The sequence below is a fragment of the Oryctolagus cuniculus genome, chromosome 16, assembly GCF_964237555.1.
Source record: "Oryctolagus cuniculus chromosome 16, mOryCun1.1, whole genome shotgun sequence".
Taxonomy (NCBI): domain Eukaryota; kingdom Metazoa; phylum Chordata; class Mammalia; order Lagomorpha; family Leporidae; genus Oryctolagus; species Oryctolagus cuniculus.
In genome coordinates, this window is record NC_091447.1 from 42058082 (window position 1) to 42078586 (window position 20505).

Below are 20505 nucleotides of genomic sequence, written 5' to 3' on the forward strand. Positions count from 1 at the left end.
AAAACTACCGCATATTTCAGTAATGAATCACTAGCCATTTGTCACCACGTTAAAAGTTGCTTCTAAGGAGAAAACTTTAGAAACTGTAATTACATCTCACAGAAGCAAAAAAGGTCAAAAAGTGGTGTCTATTTAGCTTCATGGAATTTCTTAATGAATCAGTAGAGCATTATGGGAAGATTGTTTTCCTCTGCATCAAAAGTCTACACACATAAACTAACGCCACCAATTAAAACATCAATGTGGTTGGTAAGAGGCTGGCACTGTGGCACAACTGGTTAAGTCGCCCCCTGCAGCACTGGCATCCCATGTTGGTGCCTGTTTGAGTCCTGGCTGCTGCACTTCCAATCCAGCTCCCTCTAATGTGCCTGGGAAAGCAGCAGAAGATGGTTTAAGCGCTTGGGCCCCTGCACCCACGTGGGTAACATGGAGGAAGCTCCTGGTTCCTGGCTTCTGCCTGGCCCAACCCTGGCCAGCCTGTGTAGGCATTCGGGAAGTGAATCAGTGGATGGAGGCTCTTTCTCTCTCAATTCCTTCCTTTCTGTCTCTGACTTATAAATAAATAAATCTTTTACCAAAAATAATTGTGTCACACCAACATGCTATTCAAGTCCATCATCAAGCTGTTAAACACCGGAGGTGTACAGAAAAGCCAAAAAGACAGATGTTCTAGGAGGCGACTATGGACTGCATGAGCCCTCTTGGTGGCTGAGCAGTTGAAATACTAGGACCTATTTCCATTCCAGTAAGTCTACGAAGAGTGATGCACAAGCAACACTTGACGGAGCTGAATTCTTCAACTCATTGGGTGAATAAATGAGTCTAAAAATCTTATAATGTTCTATTTGTAGAAATACTATTGTTTCTCCCATATCTTCCATACTTTGGTCATATTAGGTAATAGTTCTAATTTCCACAGATATTCTGTATTATTCAGAACCAAAAATTTCCAACTTTTGTTTAAAAGAACTGCCAAATCTCATGGGCCAGACAAAAATGTGTGTCTTTTATGGAGCATTTTTTGGCTAGGCACAACAGCTCAGCAATCTAAGCGTCTTCCCTAGAACATGGCATCTTAAACAACACGGCGTCCACAGTCATTCCACAGAGTGTGGGCAGTGACACAGGAGATGCCTGTGACAGGCTTCAAAGATCCATACGCTATTTCTACTGCCCATGCATTATCCAAATGCAGTCATGCGGCCATGCAGCGGCTTCAAGAGAGGCTCAGAAGTGAATCTTGGCGGCGGAGGCCGTGCAGGGCGCCATCTTTGCACGAGGCCGGAAGAGGAAGCAGGAAGCGTGCAGACCCTGAGGAAGACGTGGAAGGCGCCTGGGCTGGCTTTCGAACCCTCGCTTCCTTCAGCCCACAGCGGCAGGGGCTCCCGGCCATGTCCCTGGTCAGGCTCCCGCTCTGCCACGGGCTGGTGGAGCCCAACCTGTGCCGCCGTTCCTCGTCGGCCCTCGTCGCCAACCTGGTGCGGCGGGTTTAGGAGGAGCTGAGCCGCGATGGGCCCCGCTGGACCACGACGTCTACACCGAGATCCTGTGCCGCACAGGCGGGGAGGGCCCCGCTCCGGGCCCCGGCGACGGCTGCTTGTAAGGCCCGGTTTCTAGCCTGCCCGTGGCCACGGCTGCACAGGCGATTCTCCGAGCAGCCTTTGGGGAAACAGAGGCAGCTCCCGGAGTCGCTGGACCCGGTATTTGAGACACGGAGAGCAAGAGCCCTGGTTCCGTGGAGGAGCTGTTTGCAGACGAGGACAGCTCGAGCTGTGACCTGGCCACTGCGCTCAGGGCCTTGAAGAGCTGCACAAAGGTAAGCCAATGCAAGGGGCCGCAGGCCTGGCCTCGGGCTCGGACCTGGCTCATTGACGTTTGGATAGGTGACTTTTTCAAATGAAGTTTTATATGTTTGGGCCAATATTTTGTTTTAAAGTCCGTTTCTTACAATTTTTATGCTTTTATCTTTTGAGATCAATCCTTTTCAGCTATTTTCTAGAAAGTGTATTTTTCTATGAATATCTTCTGTTGCTACACTACAAAGTTTGATAGCCTAAACACTCGCCATTGGGAGTTCACTTGTTTAAGGTGAAATGAGGGACTGTGTGTGCAGTGGCCTGTCCCTGGATGGGCCGTGGTTGTTGCTTCCGACGTCGGCCTGTCCCTGGATGGGCCGTGGTTGTTGCTTCGGGCGTTGGCCTGTCCCTGGATGGGCCGTGGTTGTTGCTCTGGGCGTCGGCCTGTCCCTGGATGGGCCGTGGTTGTTGCTTCGGGCGTCGGCCTGTCCCTGGATGGGCCGTGGTTGTTGCTCTGGGCGTCAGCCTGTCCCTGGATGGGCCGTGGTTGTTGCTTTGAGCTCCCGCATGGCCGGTGCCGTGACGCTCTGGGTTACCGCTGGAGCTGCAGGCGGATGGGGAGCTGCACGCTGCCCTAGAATCCCATCCCCAAAAGTTCTCAGCCCCTGTCTGCCCTCTGTCTCCTTCTCCCCCTTCTGTCCACCTCCGTCGTCACCCCTCTTGGGATTTCTCAGTCTTCCTGAATTAATTTGAAGAGTTTGATCTGGTTCCTGGAAAGCAAAGACTTTTCATGATTTCTAAATATCTTAGTTTCTACTTCCTGAAGAAACCGTATAGCCTTAGTAGAGATAGCAGCAGGATAGGAAAAAATATGTCCAGAATTTAAACTGTTTGATAGAAATAAATGCTTATGTTTGAAGATACTAACATCATGATCCCGAATCACTCTTGCTTACCTATCTACTGAAATGAACTTGCAGAGGACTATGTGGTCATATTGAGTCTTGCTAAGAATCTAGTAGCTGATGAATAGATACCTCAAAGAAAAGAGAAATGAAAATTAAATTAGAAATCAAAAAATAAAAATTAACAGCTGAGAGCATTTCAAAATTAAATTTCCATCTTATCAGTTCCTTTCAAGACTCTGGTGATGGGTATTGTTGTGAATGGGAGAAGTGATTTTCTTTTCAAAGTTTTCCATTCAATAAGATGACAATGGTATCTGAAATTACAGATCTGAACTCACCGAGAATCAATGCTTTTCCTGCTGGCAACTTAGCAGCCTTTGTAATTGATGTGACAGTTTCATTTCCCCACTGCCACCGACAATCGACGTGTTACTCCATCTCACAAGCAAATCTTTTTTAAAAAAAAGCTTTCAGTTTTACTATTTAGAAGATATTAAAATTCTTCAAAAATGTATGGTGGCAATGATAGATGGTAGATTCACAGTGTTGACAATATCCTTCTTTTGACAGTACAGAACAAAAAGTTCTCAGTGTGCGTTCTTAAATATGGCTAATAATTGCTTCAAATGGACAATTCATAATTCGTAATCTTTATCTAAGGCCGCTTTGAAAAAGGAGTGCCCTTAGCCCAGGAGTGGGTAGACAGGAACAACTTGCAGCCAATGCTCTGCCTTGACCGTTGCTGTCTCAGAGAATAATGTCCAGGAGCACCTTTATTGATACAGCAACAGAAGACCTTTCACACCTGGGCCTGCCCAACCTGATCTTTTTGTCACCTACATGTCTGAACTTAAGTGCCACTGAATTCACTCTTTCAGGAGTACACAATAATCTTTTTTTTCTTTAAAGACTTCTTAAAAGATTTATTTATTTATTTGAAGCACAGAATTACAGAGAGGCAGAGAGAGAATCTTTCATCTGCTGATTCACTCCCCAAATGGCCACAACAACCGGAGGTAGGCCCATCTGAAGCCAGGAGCCAGAAGCTTCTTCCGGGTCTCCCACGTGGGTGCAGGGGCCCAAGCACTTGGGCCATCTTCCACTGCTGTCCCAGGCCAATACTGTCCCAGCAGATAGCTGGGTCAGAAATGGAACAGCCGGGACTCAAACAGGAGCCCATATGGGATGCCAAACTGCAGGTGGTGGCTGTACCCACTGTGCCACAGTGCTGGCCCCCACAAAATAATCTCTTATTAGGCCATTCTGCACAAGCTGAGAGGCCTGGAATGAGCTGTACCAGTCAGAGTGAGTTGGCCATGTTGCATTAACAGAGAACCTTGCACACATCCTAAAATACTAGAAATGTATTTCTCACATGTGCAGTGTTGGGTGGTGAGGCTCCTCTCATTACAGTCGCTCTGGCTTGAAGACTCATAGAAATTTCATCTCAACATGTGTTGGAGTGATCTTTGCATAAATGCAAAGATGTCAGAAAAGTTCTGGTTTTTACCGAAAAGTGACAGTTAGCCATTCAACTCAGATTTTATTAGCCACAGAGAGGCACCTGGCTAATCCTAACATGAAGGCAATGAAGGCAATGAAGTGCAATCCTGCTGTAGAAGGAAGAAAGGCACACTTGTAATGAAGTGCTAATGATTACCACTGCAGTAGTCTCAGTAGGTGAAGGTTCATTCAGTTTTTGAGATTCAAACCAAGTGTTCCCTCCTGTAAGAAGTCCTCCATGGCATCTCAAGAATTTAATCGCTTCCTTATGTTTACCCCGCATACTTTGTCCATGCTTTCCTGGAATATGAGGCACATCATATTATGATAATGGATTACCATGCCTAGAAGCAGCGTTACATTGACAATTCCTCATTCATATTTTTCTGTCAAGTGTGTGGTAGGGGTGCAGCACATGCAGGGTGCTTGCTGGTGCTCCTTGTAGGAGGTTTATTTGTCCATTTTCACCCTTGGAGAATGATTTTAATGAAGACACAGCCTATATCTTTTTGCACCATCCTAATCCTAGTGTCTTGCTACAGTATTTGGTACTAGTGCATATTTTCTCTATGTTGGATGAATGAGTTGATTGATGAATTACACTAGTTAGTAAAACATACTGTATTAGTAGGATGGGCTAGATTATGCTCTAGAAACCAAACGGCTACAAAATATTCATTAAGTTAAGCACACATTTGTGACTTGTTCGTGTCACATATTCTATGTGAGTGAGCCAGGGGCTCTGTTCCACCCAAGTTAGAAACCTCGGCTGATCTAGGCTCTGCCGGCTTAGAGCTGAATCACCTGAAACACAAAACCGTTTCAGTTGTCCTGGCAGGGGAAGAGGAAACTGGAAAATCACAGATGGCTTTTGAATTCTTTGGCCTGGAAATGACCCATCTCTCTTCCCCTCACATTCCGTTTCCCTGGGCCAGACCAACCACATGGTTCAATCGTGGCATAAGGCTGAGGAATACAGAAAAATAAAGTGGAATATTTGGTGCCTATTACTGTCTGTGGCTGAAGCTAATGTTTTTTATAATAGAAAACAAAACACAATACAGAAAATGTTGGCAAGTCATATAATCACACCTCTCTAGTACTTTTCAAATGAGAGGATGCCTGAACTCAATAGCCGGTGCAAAATGCGAGAGAAGAATCAAACTGTTGTGTTTGGGAAACAGTTCTTTAACAGAAAATCCAGTGACTCTCACGTTAATGTGAATTTGCCTTTCAGCTTCCCACTAAAGATGTCTAAAAAGGAAAGCTCTGCAATACCACTAGAAACTAAGACTAACATTTAGCTGTCTGCCACAGACTAGAAGGGTGTCCCACACTAGAAATGTCGGTGGGTTTTGACAGAGCAGCAAATCTCCAGTCTTTGCCTTCTCCGAAGTGTATTTCCCTGGAAGGAAATATTATCTCAGCCTTCACATTTTTCTCCGAATTGATGGTGTGATATTACACTAACCTGGAAACTGGGATACGTTTCATTATTATGTAGGTTTTTATTTTAAATGTTTTTAAAAAGTTGGGGGTAGGGATGGAAAGGAGAGAGAGATGGTGAGAGAAATTCCATCTGCTTATGATCTCAGTGCACACAAAGGGCTGTGCTGGGGTCAAAGTCAGGAGCTGGGGACCAAATCCAGGTTGTCCACGGGCTGGCAGGAATCCCATTACTTGGGCTTTGACCATTGCCTCTCAGCATTTGCAGAACGCTGGAGTCAGAAGCCAGAGATGAATTGCACTGTGGTGTGGAGGGATGGGGGAGGGATGGGTGTTTTAACTGCCAGGCCAAGTATTGACCTGTCATAGCTGTTGTTTTTATGAGGTAGTCAAAATTACATCCCTCTTGATTTCTTTACGGTGAAAAGTCTTACACTCAGCTGTACCAGTTGAGTGGTTCCTCCATTTTCTGTAGTATCATCTAAACACAGCTGATGTCTTGTCTAGAGTGGCTGGACTCTCTAGGGGAGTCTGGGCACCTCTCTCCAGGTAGCCTTTCCGGAACACTGTCTTGGATTTTCTCCATGGTGTCTGGATTTCAAGACAGAGGAAGCAGGAGCTGTCACTTCCTTTAAGGCTCAAATCTAGAACTGACACAATACCACGGCTGCCACATCCAGTCGATCCAAGAAAGGCATAGGACTAAAGTGTATTGAAGGGACAGGAATAGATTCCACTTCTGGAAGTGAGGAGGGGCACATTTTTATAGGACAAGGAAAAGTGATGATAGCTACATTTGGAAATTATTTCATACAACAAGGAAAATTGGCATAAATATATTCAGAGATAACAGTGTTTGATTCTTGGTGAGCATCTTGCTTGTCCACTGTGAACTTATGAGAGAATAATTTGCAAGCCATAGACACAGCAGACAGTAGCAGCAGTCTGATTAATTTCCAGGAGCAATAGTTAAATCCAGTGATTTGGCCCAGTAAGGTTTGCTTAAGAATTTTTTTTTTTTTTTTTTTTTGACAGGCAGAGTGGACAGTGAGAGAGAGAGACAGAGAGAGAAAGGTCTTCCTTTTGCCGTTGGTTCACCCTCCAATGGCCGCCGCTGCAGCCGGCGCACCGCGCTGATCCTGGCAGGAGCCAGGAGCCAGGTGCTTTTCCTGGTCTCCCATGGGGTGCAGGGCCCAAGCACCTGGGCCATCCTCCACTGCACTCCCTGGCCATAGCAGAGAGCTGGCCTGGAAGAGGGGCAACCGGGACAGAATCCGGCGCCCCAACCGGGACTAGAACCCGGTGTGCCGGCGCCGCAAGGTGGAGGATTAGCCTATTGAGCCACGGCGCCGGCTCTGCTTAAGAATTTTTATGTGTGTCAATTTGATAGTTGAATAAGAACAACCCTTAATAGAACAGATGTTGAAAATAAACTGCAGATGCTCCTGGAGAAGTAAAAGTCTGTGACAGAGAAGAGCAGATCCTCTGATAAAGATAAAGGAGAATGGCACAAAAAGAAAGTTTGTCCCAGCTGAATTTGGCAGAGGGATGGTTGGGTGTGGAAGGGCATATGCATGAACAGAAGGATGAAAATCTGACTACATTGACAGAGTTAGACACCTTCGCTTCCTAGGTCAATCCAAAAGATGTGATTCTGCTACCTGAGACAGATGCCAGGAGCCTTGCAGTGAATGAGTGCAATTTCTTATTAATATAAATGCTTGAGTTCATTGTAATAAAATATGTTTTATCTAACGGAGTCAAACAGGTTCTGGACAGCATTCTGGACAAAAATATCCACTGTTAACATAAAACTTTCTGGAGCAAACCTTGTCCCTTAAAGTGTCTACAGAGTCAAGAATCATTTCTTCATGAATGAGTGTCCCAAGGAAACTTTTTTTTTTAACTTTTATTTAATAAATATAAATTTCCTAAGTACAGCTTATGGATTACAATGGCTTATTCCTCCCCCATAACTTCCCTCCCACCTGCAACCCTCCCATCTCCCGCTCCTTCTCCCATCCAAGGAAACTCAAATGTGCACCTAGTTCACCATGACTTGGAGCAAAACATGTATCTACCGCTCTTCCCCAAAACAGCCTCCCAGTGATATCCTCCTGGCTCAGCTGTGATCTACCAACTTAACCAGTATTATTCTAATTATGTCTTATTCTGATCCACATTTGTTCAAAAGAATCCATCATAGGATTTTTTACCTGTGAAACTAGGAAGAAGAAATGACTTTGGACTTCACTGACTTGATATCATTTATCTTTTATAAATATTGCCAACAGAGGACATGGAAGAAAATTCCTTTCTTTTTCTTTTTTTTTATGCTATTTATCTAATGAACATCACTTGTGATAAGAAACTGCTGCTCCTGGATTTTATTTTAACTGAAGGTGACTCAAGTCCTAATACAATGAGTTTTAATAATGTTATGAACGAATTTATACTAGGATTGGTCTCCATGGATGATGTCAAGGATTGTTTTTTTTTTCTTAAAGATTTATTTATTTATTTGAAGGGCAGAGTTACAGAGAGGCAGAGGCAGCAGAGAGAGAGGTCTTCCATCCAATGGTTCCCTCCCCATATGGTCGCAACGGCCAGAGCTGCGCCGATCTGAAGCCAGGAGTCAGGAGCTTCTTCGAGGTCTCCTATGCAGGTGCAGGGGCCCAAGGACTTGAACGATCTTCTACTGCTTTCCCAAGACATAGCAGAAGTGGAGCAGCTGGGACCTTAACCGTTACCGATATGGGATGCTCGCACTGCAGGTGGTGGCTTTACCGGACATGCCACAGCACCAGCCCCAAGGATTGGTTTTGAGTTAAAGAGAGAGAATCTAGCAATGATTAGTTCATATATAAAGGCAACTGTTGGTTTTATCTTTTAAAAATCAAGTAAACAAAAGGACAATTTTGGATTTCCCTTTTGACTTCTGGTTCAATTCAAATTTGTCAAGAATTATTAGGCTTTTATTATGACCCTCCTGCCATAGATACCATACAGGCTAAGGTACATTAGGTGTGATTCCTGTCTTTGAAGAATTTGCAAGACAGAACAGAGAAGATATTTTTAGGAATTATAATAAGTTAAAATGCCTAATCAGTGTATAAGAGGTGTATTCCTTTTCGTCGGTAGATTAAAAGCATGTTCAGTGTTTTCAGGGAATACCATAGAAAGGTTCCTACTGTTCTTTGGAGGAAATACCAGCCAAAAGGAAAGCAAAGCAGAACAAAGATGGGCACACAAACATACCAGTTCTCTTGGTAAGTTGGGAAATTTCTGTAAGGTAATTACTGGCATTTTTAATGTTTGAAGTGATAGATAGTAAAGGGTGGGAGATAAGGCTACGAAGTCCTCCAATGGAATGAAGTCACACAATGCTTCCATGTACTAAGAAGATCTGAATTTCTTTATAGGAAATGGGTGACCTTGGGAAGTTTGATAGCTTAGAATGCCATTAGTAATCTGTGATTTAAATGTAAGGGTTCAGGTACCAACACCCTTGGTTGCATCAGGTTAAGTCCTTGCTTGCAATGCCAGCATCCTATATTGGAGTGCTGCTTCCAGTCTGAGCTGCATTGTTCCCAATTTCTATCTGTCCCAGTCTCTCCCCCACTCCCTCTTTCTCTCTCAAATCAGTCTTTAAATATGAAGGCTCAAAGGGGAACTATTATACACTATTGGTGAGAGTGCAAATTAGTACAGCCACTATAGAAAACAGTATAACGGTTTCCCCAAAAAACTAAAAATAGATCAGCTGTATGATCCAGCCACCCCATTTCTGGGTACACAACTGAAGGAAGTGATTAGAATGCTTGGGTTAGTAGCACCACAAGCAGTAGCAAGGACTCTTCATTAATTTCAATTGAGAGAAGATAAAAGTGTAATAAGCAAGTCCTATTCATTAGGCATTTCAAGAACTGGGAAAGTCATGTTCCATTTCTACCTGTGCAGGCACATTGTCCGGAGCTAACTGTGGGGACACACTGGGCTGTGTAAAGTAAAGGTGTTCTAGCTGACCACAGACACCGGAACTGAGGCTGTCTCAACTACCTGGGAGCTCTGTACAGTTCCAGGATGATGCCAGTGAACCTGATCCTTCTTGGTTGATTCTAGGGCCAAAACTTGTCCAGACTCATACTGAATTTTACAAGTGACTTAAGCATCATTTGAAAACATAGATGACTGATTTACAACTAGAAGACGGTTCTAAAATTCTGAGAGAGGCTTATGATGCAATTGGAGGAGTACAAGCAGTGCCTCTTATGCTGTCCCACCAGTTTTTATTTCCCAAAGTGCCTTGTCCTAAAACAGGAAGAGTAAAAATAATTATATCTTAGTAAAGCTAGAAAAATTTTTTTAAAACGATTGGACTAGTATTTGAATGTCAGTTGATCACATTAAGTAGAAGCATTCAGCATAACTCCTTTGCAGGAGGATGTAATGACATTATTGCTATTGCAGGTAGAAAGTATTATTTTTCCTGGGGCCGGCGCGGTGGCACAGTGGGTTAACGCCCTGGCCTAAAGCGCCTGCATCCCATATGGACACTGGTTTGAGACCCAGCTGCTCTGCTTCCTGTCCAGCTCTCTGCTATGGCCCGGGAAAGCAGTAGAAGATGGCCCAAGTCCTTGGGCCCCTGCACCCACATGGGAGACCCAGAAGAAGCTCCTGGCTCCTGGCTTCAGATTGGCACAGCTCCGGCTGTTGTGGCCAATTGGGGAGTGAACCATCGGATGGAAGACCTCTCTCTCTCTCTCTCTCTCTCTCTCTCTCTCTCTCTCTTTGTCTTTCTGCCTCTCCTCTCTCTGTGTAACTCTGCCTTTCAAATAAATAAATTAATCTTTAAAAAAAGGTATATTTTTCATTTGAAACATGGTTACCAAATTTGGGCCCTAAATAACATGGAGCAAAAACTGCACAATATGATTTGCTATTATATGAACCAATTCTCTTCCAAATGGAAAATATTGTCACAGGGGAAAAATGTACCCACATATTTTTAATTGTTCAAGGCTTCCACATAACATGTCCAAAACAGGGAAGGAGAACCACTTTTATTTTGGAATTAAGTTTGACAAAGTGCAACGTTCAACAAACGTTGCCAATTGCAATGTTCACCAGTAGTGCCCTAAGAATTAAAGTCTTTGCATGAATTCTACTGTCTTGTTGAGGAGGGTAGCAGGGAATTAACCTGTTCTAATGAAGTATGGTAAGTATGTTATGAACATTACAACCCTCCCACCAACACAAAAGAACCAAGCAAAGAAGGGGGAAAGGCCCCCATTTGTTACCATGGTAACTGAGGATTTAAAGGGGTCAGTGGATCATGACATCATTACAGGAAATTCTTGTAAATATTACCTTCTAGGAATTAGAAGAAAGGCATATAATCAAGAACAAAAAATGTGCCTTTGTAATAGGAAGAACGAATTTTGTTTGCATTAAGTGCATGCTTGGAAGTTTACCACCCAGACATACCTCCTTTGGGAGTTTCAGCACGTGGCATGGTATGTGGTCTATGTGCCAGTCTGTCAGGAGCAGGTTAAGGAAAGAGAGGTGCCAGGACCAGCAAATTTAGTCAGTAACAGTGCTTTTGCTGTGAGAAAGTAGTCTCAAGAAGCATAGGAATTACCTGAGATGTCTTGGACATTAATAGATGGAACAACAACAGCAGGGATGCAATTGTGAGATGCTTCAGGAATCAGAGTGTAGAGAGAAATTTACAGTGCATTACTTTGAATATGGTCTCCTTGGGATGTGTTAAATTGACAATAAAACATAATTCAATATTTTCACCACTGATAAGCTTTGTTTCTTAAAACAAAACTTGTTTGTCATGCTGTGAGAATTTTTATGTGACTCATCTATTGAAGAAACACATTTCATATTGCTTTTGAACTTGCCAGTTGATTACATGTTGAGCAATCAGAATGATAAGAATGTTTAAAATAAATTACGCTTCTGGTTATAGTCAATTAGAACTCATCTCCTGGACACAATTTAACATTGATTTAGAATGGCATGAAGTACTGCTTTGGAAAGAGATTTGATGGCTTCTTTTTCCTTTTAGTCTTAAAAAATCCAAATATTTCACCTGAGAGCATCAAATACAATAAATGAATCCTTTTGAAGACCTGAATCCGAACTTTTAATATTTGCCAGTGGAATAAATGTGCATTTGTCCAAGTACAGAACATTTGAACTTTAATTTGTTAATAATTGTGGTATAAGTGGTAGTAGAGTTAGATATGCTTTAAAAATTAATTCTTTACCATTCATTGAAAGAGCCTTTACACTATGAAGCAGAGTTCTGAATATGAAAAAAGTGAAAGAACTAGAAGATACTCTAAGAGATTATCTCATTTATTTCCAAATAGAGATCTACTAACAATATTCCTAGTGGAAGTGCTGTAACTTGGGAAGAAGTAGATACGCCTTTTGAAGGAGCTGGCCTGGAACTCTCCTTTGACAGCCTGAATTTGAGAAAAGGTACTGTTGTCCCTTGGTATCCATGGGGCTTTGGTTCTGGAACTCTCTCCTGCCCCAGGATGTGAAAATCTGAGGATGCTCAAAACCCTTCTATAATATAAAATGGTGTAGCTGTTGCATACAACCTAGACCCATGCACTGTACACTTTAATTCACATCTAGATTATTTATAGTACCTAACACAGTGTGAACGCTGGATAAATAATGCTTTACTGTGTGTAGAGATAATGACAAGAAAAAGAAAAGTCTACCTATCCAGTACTGATACAATTTTTTATTCAAATGTTTTCTATCTGTAGTTGGCTGAATTCACAGATGTGAAACCCATAGACACACAGAACCAACTGTTACCTTTCTGAACCCGAGCTTCTTTATTATAAGATGAAGAAAAAAAATGTCTTTCTCAGGGAATACATTTCAATATCAAATGAGATAAACTATGAGAAAGTACTCTGTAAACTCCATAACATTCATAAACACTTATTCCTTTAGCCATTGTTTTTACAGTATCCATTCTGTGCAAGGCATTGCATTAGCTACCATGTGTTAGGTTTATTCACATGGGATATAGTGGTGAATGTTGATTATGTGAATTATTTTCTTTTAAGGCTTGTCAAATTTCCCTAATTTCAGAAGAATGAAACATTTACTTTTCAGGGGAAGTTGCCACTGAAGCTTTTTCCTTTGACTTCATCTCCCCCCACCCACCCCTCCTTTGGAAGTCCTCATAAATGCAATGCCCAGTTGTCCCTTAAGTAGCCCATGGTAGCATTTTTCAGTGTTACAATCTCCCTAGTCTACAGTTCACTCCTCTGTGAGCCGCTGTGTCCAGTGATCATTCTGTAGTCAAGAGTCTGGCTCCAGTCTTGACGTTTGCTGAAACTTCTAAGCTTCACCTTTTCCTCTCCCTTATTTGCCGTCTCCCTCTGTGCCGCCCCGGCCCTCTACCACTTGGCTACCCGCAATCTGGGTGAGCTGATGAGGAAGCTTAGGTGTTCTCTCCTTGGAAAGAGGTTTAAATCATTCCAGCAGCTTCCCATGACTCCTTAATTATTATAATTAAAACCCCAAGTCAGTCTCCTTTCTCTGGGAAGCCAGCCCTCCTCTCCAAGGAAAACCTTATTACTTAAATAATGGACTTTTCCATACCATTTTGGTGTGGCTCTAGTGGCTGGTGCTGCCATCATTTCTGCTGGGGTCACATGATTGGGGCAAGGCACTTTTTTTTTTTTAAGATTTATTTTACTCATTTGAAAGACAGAGTTATAGAGAGAGGCAGAGACAGAGAGAGAGGTCTTCCATCTGCTAGTTCACTCCCCAGATGGCTGCAACAGCCGGAGCTGTGCCTCTCCGAAGCGAGGAGCCAGGAGCAACCTCTGGGTCTCCTATGTGGGTACAGGGGCCCAAGGACTTGGGCCCTCTTGTACTGCTATCCCAGGCCATAGTAGAGAGCTGGATCGGAAGAGGAGCAGCCGGGACTAGAACTGGCGCCCATATGGGATGTCAGAGCATCAGGCCAGGTCTTTAACCTGCTGCGCCACAGCGCCGGCCCCAAGGCATCTTATTTCTTTACTTTGTTAGTTTGGCCTCCTGAATGACAGTGTTCTCTCTTCTTATATGACAGCCATCTTCCCCAAAATGCAAAAGTATGAAATGCGAATGCAGTTTTCAGATTTCTCAAAGCTTCAGCCCAAAACGGGCAAAATGTCACTTCTGCTGCATTTTATTGGTTAAGGCAAAGTTCAGGAACATCCATATTAGAGAAGCGTCCCCATGGGTGAGGGGACTGGGAGGCTGACTCATTGGTTGTTATCCAGACTAATAGTGTATCAGACCTTCCCAGATGGTATCTGCTTCCAAAGCCATAGCCACCTCCACACAGACTGGCCCAACTCATGGCAAATTTAATGTATTTTGACCACAGTGCAAATCCGCCTTGGGAGACATGGTCAAGTACCACACAGAAGGTAAAGCGTGCTACAGGACAAGAAATATGACTAAAAATCATAGAAAACAGGAAAATAGAGCTCAGATTGCCTTTCTCTTAATAGTACTGTAAGGCTGAACAACAATGAGTAATTTCCCAAAATCCAACTGGCTTAAGACCTCACTTCTACAATATTATAATACCTCACTGCATTTTGTTTAATAGGGTACATTATGAGAAATAATAGCCAACTCTAAGGCTTATGGGATTTTTAAATTTTATGTCATTTTTCTGACATATTTAAAATATGTCAGAATATTTTTAAATATTTTAAATATTTAAATATTTAAAAAATATTTAAACAGTGCCTGCTTAAAATTGTGTGTGTGTGTGTGTATGAGAGAGAGAGAGAAAGAGAGCGTGAGCGAGTACACTAAGAGGGATGGTACCCACATGTGCATAGATTATAAAGAAGTGACCAAGGACAAATGAAATGAATTGCCAAGTGTCCATTTAGATAACAGGCAGAATAGTGTTATTTACTGTCCTGTTCCATTACTGACATTTTCTTTCACATCACTGGTTGTCATGCCCCTCATTTTGTAGCATTTCATGATCAGAATTCTGCCACATGACATTTCACTAGCCACATTTCACTGAACATCTCTTAACCCTTGACATTTGGGCACTGATGATAGATTTGAACTTGCAATCAGAAACCTTTTCCTGAGAGGTAGGCAGGGGCTTTAGAGTCAATGAAGGAAATGAAGATGTCCTCTCTATTCACTAAGACATTTCCCATTTGACAGATGTAAGATTTCTTATTAATATTCTTTATGCACAAATTAAAACACGATTTTTTCTCCAGTATAACTTCCTAACTATATATGATAACCTTAGTAATTGTTGTACACTGTTCAGAAGAAATATATTTGACTTCAAGGACTGTAAGTAGCTTACTTTTTTTTTTTAATTACCCTGTATTTTATTTGAGGGAGAGAGATATCATCCATTTGCTGGTTCACTTGCCAAATGCTGGCCAAAAGCTTTGACCAAGGCTGGGCCAGGTCAAAGCTGGGAAACTGGAACTACATCTCAGTTTCCCATGTAGTTAGCTGGGGCCCAAGTACCCGAGCCATAATCTACCACCTTTCAGGATGTGAATAGTGTCGCTCCCCGTCTTCGTGGAGGAACGACACAGGACCCTGCGCTGTTCTTTCGTCTGCTCGGCCCTTCCCGGGTTTGCTGCTGGTTCTTCCCGGGTTGGCTACCGTCCCTCCACCTCCGTGGAGGGGCGGGCCCCCTGCCACCTTCCCCACTTCCACAGGGGAGCGGCACACCGCCGGCCGGCTCTCTCGGGGGCTGCTCAGATGTTCCTCAGGTGTTCCCCTTAGATGTTCCTGGTGCATGTTGTCTCTTTCCTCCTTTATGGTCCTCCTCCGCCAATCCCAACTCAGCTGCCCACACGCCGAGTATGCTGCTCTCCTCCAATCAGGAGCGGCTCCTGCAGCTTGTCAAGTTGGTGAGAGGCAGCTGGGTAGAAGCTGTACGCTCCTCTCCCAGCGCCACATTGTGGGAGAGCAGATGCATAGAATAAGTCTTAATTCCAGTAACTCAGTCCAGTCCGGGTTGCTCCCCACAGATCCCCCTTTCTTTTTATTTTTTGGTGTTGATACGTGCCTGTCTTCGGTGTCCCGTGGCACACACTCTGCTCTGCTTGCTAGAGTTGCCCACAGGTGCTTACAAGCCCTATCAGTCAGGCAAACCGAATCCGGGTCCTCTCTTCGCCATGTTGTGAGGAGGTTTTTAGGCGCTGATGCGTGCCTGTGTTCGGTGCCCTGCAGCGCATGCTCTGCTCTGCTAGAACTGCCTGCAGGTGCTTACAAGCCCTATTAGGCAAACCGAATCCAAGCCCTCTCATTGCTGTATTGTGGGGAGACTTATTGATGTTAATTCGTGCCTGTCTTCAGTGACCTGCGGTGCATAAGCTGCTAGCCGCCCGCAGGTGCTCACCACCTCCCTAATCAGGCAGACCGAATCCAAGCTCTCTCATTGCCATGTTGAGGGGAGGCCTTATTTTTCTCTATTTCTCTACCTCCGGGCATTCCTATCTCTCCTATTTTACTTCTATCTGCCAGCATTCCTATTTCTCTCATTTTACTTCTAAACTTCTGTTTCTCTTATCCCTGCGGCTTCCCGGCGCCCGCCCCGAGGCTGCTTCTCGGCGGCTTCCCGGCTCTGAGCCGCTTCAGCCCGCGCTTCTCTCATCTGCGCGGCTTCCCGGCTTCGCGCGCGCACTCCGCGGTCTCCGCGCCCCTTCGCGTCCGCACCACGGCCTCGCGCTAGCCCTGGGTTCCCTATCTACTTGTGCCCCGCGCGCTCTCTCTGCGTGCGGCGGCTTCCACGAGTCACACAGCACAACTCACGTTTCCGCCACCGGTATTCAGTCCAAGTTCCCCGGACTAACCTGGCGAATTCCAACCTGGCGGCCCATGTCTCTGCCTCTGGTTCCAGATCTTCGCCTCTTGCTCCCTGGACTGACTTGAAGAATTCCAAGATGGCTTACGTCTCCGCCTCGGCCTGCACTCGTGGCTTCATCCTCCCTAACATTTTTCTCTACCCGGTATGTTTCCCTAAGTTTTCTTCCAACAATATTCCTCCCTCATTTCTCCTGGCCTCTCCCCACAGTCCGTATCCAAGTCTAAGTTTCTTATAGGTTTCACTTTCACTTTCAACCTGCAGTCCGTATCTGAGTCTAAGTTTCTTCTTGCTTTCACTTTAAATCCTAACTTCTTTCCCACAGTCCGTATCCGAGTCTATGCCTAGGCTTTCGATAGCTTCTTCCGGCACCTTTTCTGTCCGGCTTTTCCCTAGGCTCTTTGCTAGTCTCTCTCTCCGGTATTTTCCTCTTCTTCCTGTTTCTTCCCTCCTAAGTTTCCTATCCGAGTCACGGCACCATTATGTTGCTCCCCGTCTTCATGGGGGAACGACACTAAACCCTGCCTAGGCTTCCTATCCGAGTCACGGCACCATTATGTCGCTCCCCGTCTTCGTGGAGGAACGACACAGGACCCTGCGCTGTTCTTTCATCTGCTCGGCCCTTCCCGGGTTTGCTGCTGGTTCTTCCCGGGTTGGCTACCGTCCCTCCACCTCCGTGGAGGGGCGGGCCCCCTGCCACCTTCCCCACTTTCACAGGGGAGCGGCACACCGCCGGCCGGCTCTCTCGGGGGCTGCTCAGATGTTCCTCAGGTGTTCCCCTTAGATGTTCCTGGTGCATGTTGTCTCTTTCCTCCTTTATAGTCCTCCTCCGCCAATCCCAACTCAGCTGCCCACACGCCGAGTACGCTGCTCTCCTCCAATCAGGAGCGGCTCCTGCGGCTTGTCAAGTTGGTGAGAGGCAGCTGGGTAGAAGCTGTACGCTCCTCTCCCAGCGCCACATTGTGGGAGAGCAGATGCATAGAAGCATAGAATAAGTCTTAATTCCAGTAACTCAGTCCAGTCCGGGTTGCTCCCCACAAATAGTCAGAAAATTGGGTCAGAAGTGAAGGAGCTGGGACCTGAACCTGACACTCCAATATGGGATGTAGATGTCCTAAGCAGCACTTAACCTTGAGCCAGACACCCATCCCTACCTTGTGACTTTTTTTAAGCTTTGTTTGTTTAAAAGTCAGAATTAGTGAGACACAGAGAGAGATCTTCCATCTACCGGTTCCCTCCCCAGATGGCCACAATTATTAGGACAGAGCCAGGCTGAAGCTGGGACCCAGGAGCTTCATCTGGGTCTCCCGTATGGGTGCCAGGGGCCAAAACACTTTAAGCATCTTCCACTGCTTTCCCAGGCTCATTAGCTGGGAGCTGGGTCAGAAGTGGAGCAGCCTGGACTCAAACGGTGCCCATATGGGATGCTTGCATTGCAAGCAATGGCTTTACTGTTAGGACACAATGCTGATCCCTAGCATGTAAATTGTTAACTGTTCTTTTCTTATCAGAGTCTACCCACCAAGAAGAATCTTATATGGAATTTTTATTTGTATATTTATCTTATGCTTTACAATTGCTAAAAGTTGTATCATAATTTAACTTCTTTTTGAAGTTTCCTTTTGAATTTCTACAAAATCTATAGTGATCCAGTTAACTTCCATATCTTCAAATAGCTAAAAACCAACCAACCATGTTAAGGATTGACAGCCCTCAACCTATGCACCAAATCTAGTCCATTATCTGTTTTTATAAATAAAATGTTATTGAAGCAGCACCATTGAATTTGTTTACATGTTATCAAGGGCTACTTTTGGGCTACAATGAGAGAATTGAGTAGTTACAAAAAACACTGTAAGGCCTACAAAACCTAAAATATTATCTCTCAGTGGGGCTTCAGTTTAGGGATTAGGATGCTCACATCCCGTATTGGCATGTCTATATTTGATCCCCAGCTCTAGGCTCTGACTCCCGCTTCTTCCTAACGCAGGCCCTGGGAGGCAGCAGTGTTGGTTCAGGTAATTGGGTTCCTGCCACCCTTTTGGAGAACTGGGTTGAGTCCCCCTCTCTTTGCTTCAGCTGTGTACGTTGCAGGTATTTGGGGAGTGAACCAGTGGGTAGAAGCTCTCCAGGTTGTTCTCACTCTGTCTCTCTCTCTCTCTAACTCTCAAATTAAAAAAAAAAAAAAAGAATCAGAAAACAATATAGGCCGGCGCCGCGGCTCACTAGGCTAATCCTCTGCCTTGCGGCGCCGGCATACCAGGTTCTAGTCCCGGCTGGGGCGCCGGATTCTGTCCCGGTTGCCCCTCTTCCAGGCCAGCTCTCTGCTGTGGCCAGGGAGTGCAGTGGAGGATGGCCCAAGTACTTGGGCCCTGCACCCCATGGGAGACCAGAATAAGTACCTGGCTCCTGCCATCGGATCAGCGCGGTGCGCCGGCCGCAGCGTGCCGGCCGCGGCGGCCATTGGAGGGTGAACCAACGGCAAAGGAAGACCTTTCTTTCTCTCTCTCTCTCTCTCACTGTCCACTCTGCCTGTCAAAAATAAAAATAAAAAAGAAAACAGTATATACTAACTTGTCTATTATGTAGAAACATTGCTGATCCCCAAGAATATTAGATGATTTCAGAACATATTTGAAATAATTTCTGAAACACAAAAATAGTTATATATCCCAAAGTGGGATCACATGTGCACAAACATTTTAAGACATAAGTAAATTCGTCTCCCTCATCCATATTGTGTATTTTATTGTCATTTTTCTTCCTGTGTGCAATTTCACTGATTCTTCTCTGTAGTTGCTCTTTGTTTTAGGGCAGTGTTTCTCAAATCGAGGTTCTTTGACACTTAAAAATCACTTGGTGTTGGTTAAAAGGCAGATCACCGAGCCCCATGTCACAGCAGCTGGTGAGTTTTTGGCTTTTAAAAGGTTCTTCTTTTCCTCCTTGGCAAGGTGGGCACTCCCAGTATACTATGCTTTTCATTGTCCAATGCAGATGGTAGGTTTTTAGTACCTGCCAACTTCCCTTCATAGTTCATGATTTGCAGAATCAGTTAATAGTTTTAGAAGTCAGTAGTAAACTTGGAGGATTAGCTGCCTTAAAAAGTAAGTGTTATTGATTATAATAAGATCGTTTTTATAAGAACTTAACATAATTTGTGCAAATTGGAGTATTTTCTTGACATTTGATCTTTGTAATAACTGTGTTTCTGCATATTATGAATTATGCACAGAAGTTAGCAGCTTCACATGACAAATATCAGTACATCAGGAATCCTGGCACGGCTTACCTGAGTGGCTTGGGCTCAGGGTTTCTTGAAGGTTGCACCCAAGTTGCTGGTCAGGTGACAGTTATTGTAGGGCTTGACTTCCAGGGTCACTCATTTGAGAGTTAGAAGGCTTCAGTCTTCAAGGGCAGCTCACAGCGCAGCAGCTTCCTTCCCTCAGAACAAATAAGCAAGAGAGCAACAGTGGACAGCACGGCTGCCAGGCTGCCAGCTGCCCTGATGGAGCTCTTATGGCAAAGAACTAATGTTTCTGGCCAGCATTCCAGTGAAGTCACATGAGGACTCTTGGAAGTTTAATCCCCTAGTAGAATCTTGCAAGGTTGTGAGAGACCCTGAGCTACAGAAACTCTTCATACAACCTAAGCAATGCATTTCTGTTGCTATATTAATACTAAATAATGGATATTTTAAGGCACAAGCAAAACCATATATAAATAATAACTTAATTTTCCTAATAAAATATTTAATCAAGAATATGAGATAATTCCAATGTTTCATGTACCTAACTTAGACAAATACATAAATCAAAATTTAACAAAAGGACAAAGAAAAATAGACAAATATGCAATCATAATTGGTCAAATTTATATACTTCATTAATTGAACTGTCAAAAAATTCATAAAGACAATATTTCAAGCATTGTATTTAGCAAAACTCACCTA

The 20505-nt window shown here is 44.1% G+C and overlaps 1 pseudogene; it reads left to right on the plus strand.

Annotated features, from left to right (window-relative positions):
- Positions 1–1205: 1205 nt before the first annotated feature.
- Positions 1206–20505, plus strand: part of LOC138845745 (cell division cycle-associated protein 4-like) — a 44063-nt pseudogene continuing 24763 nt past the window's right edge.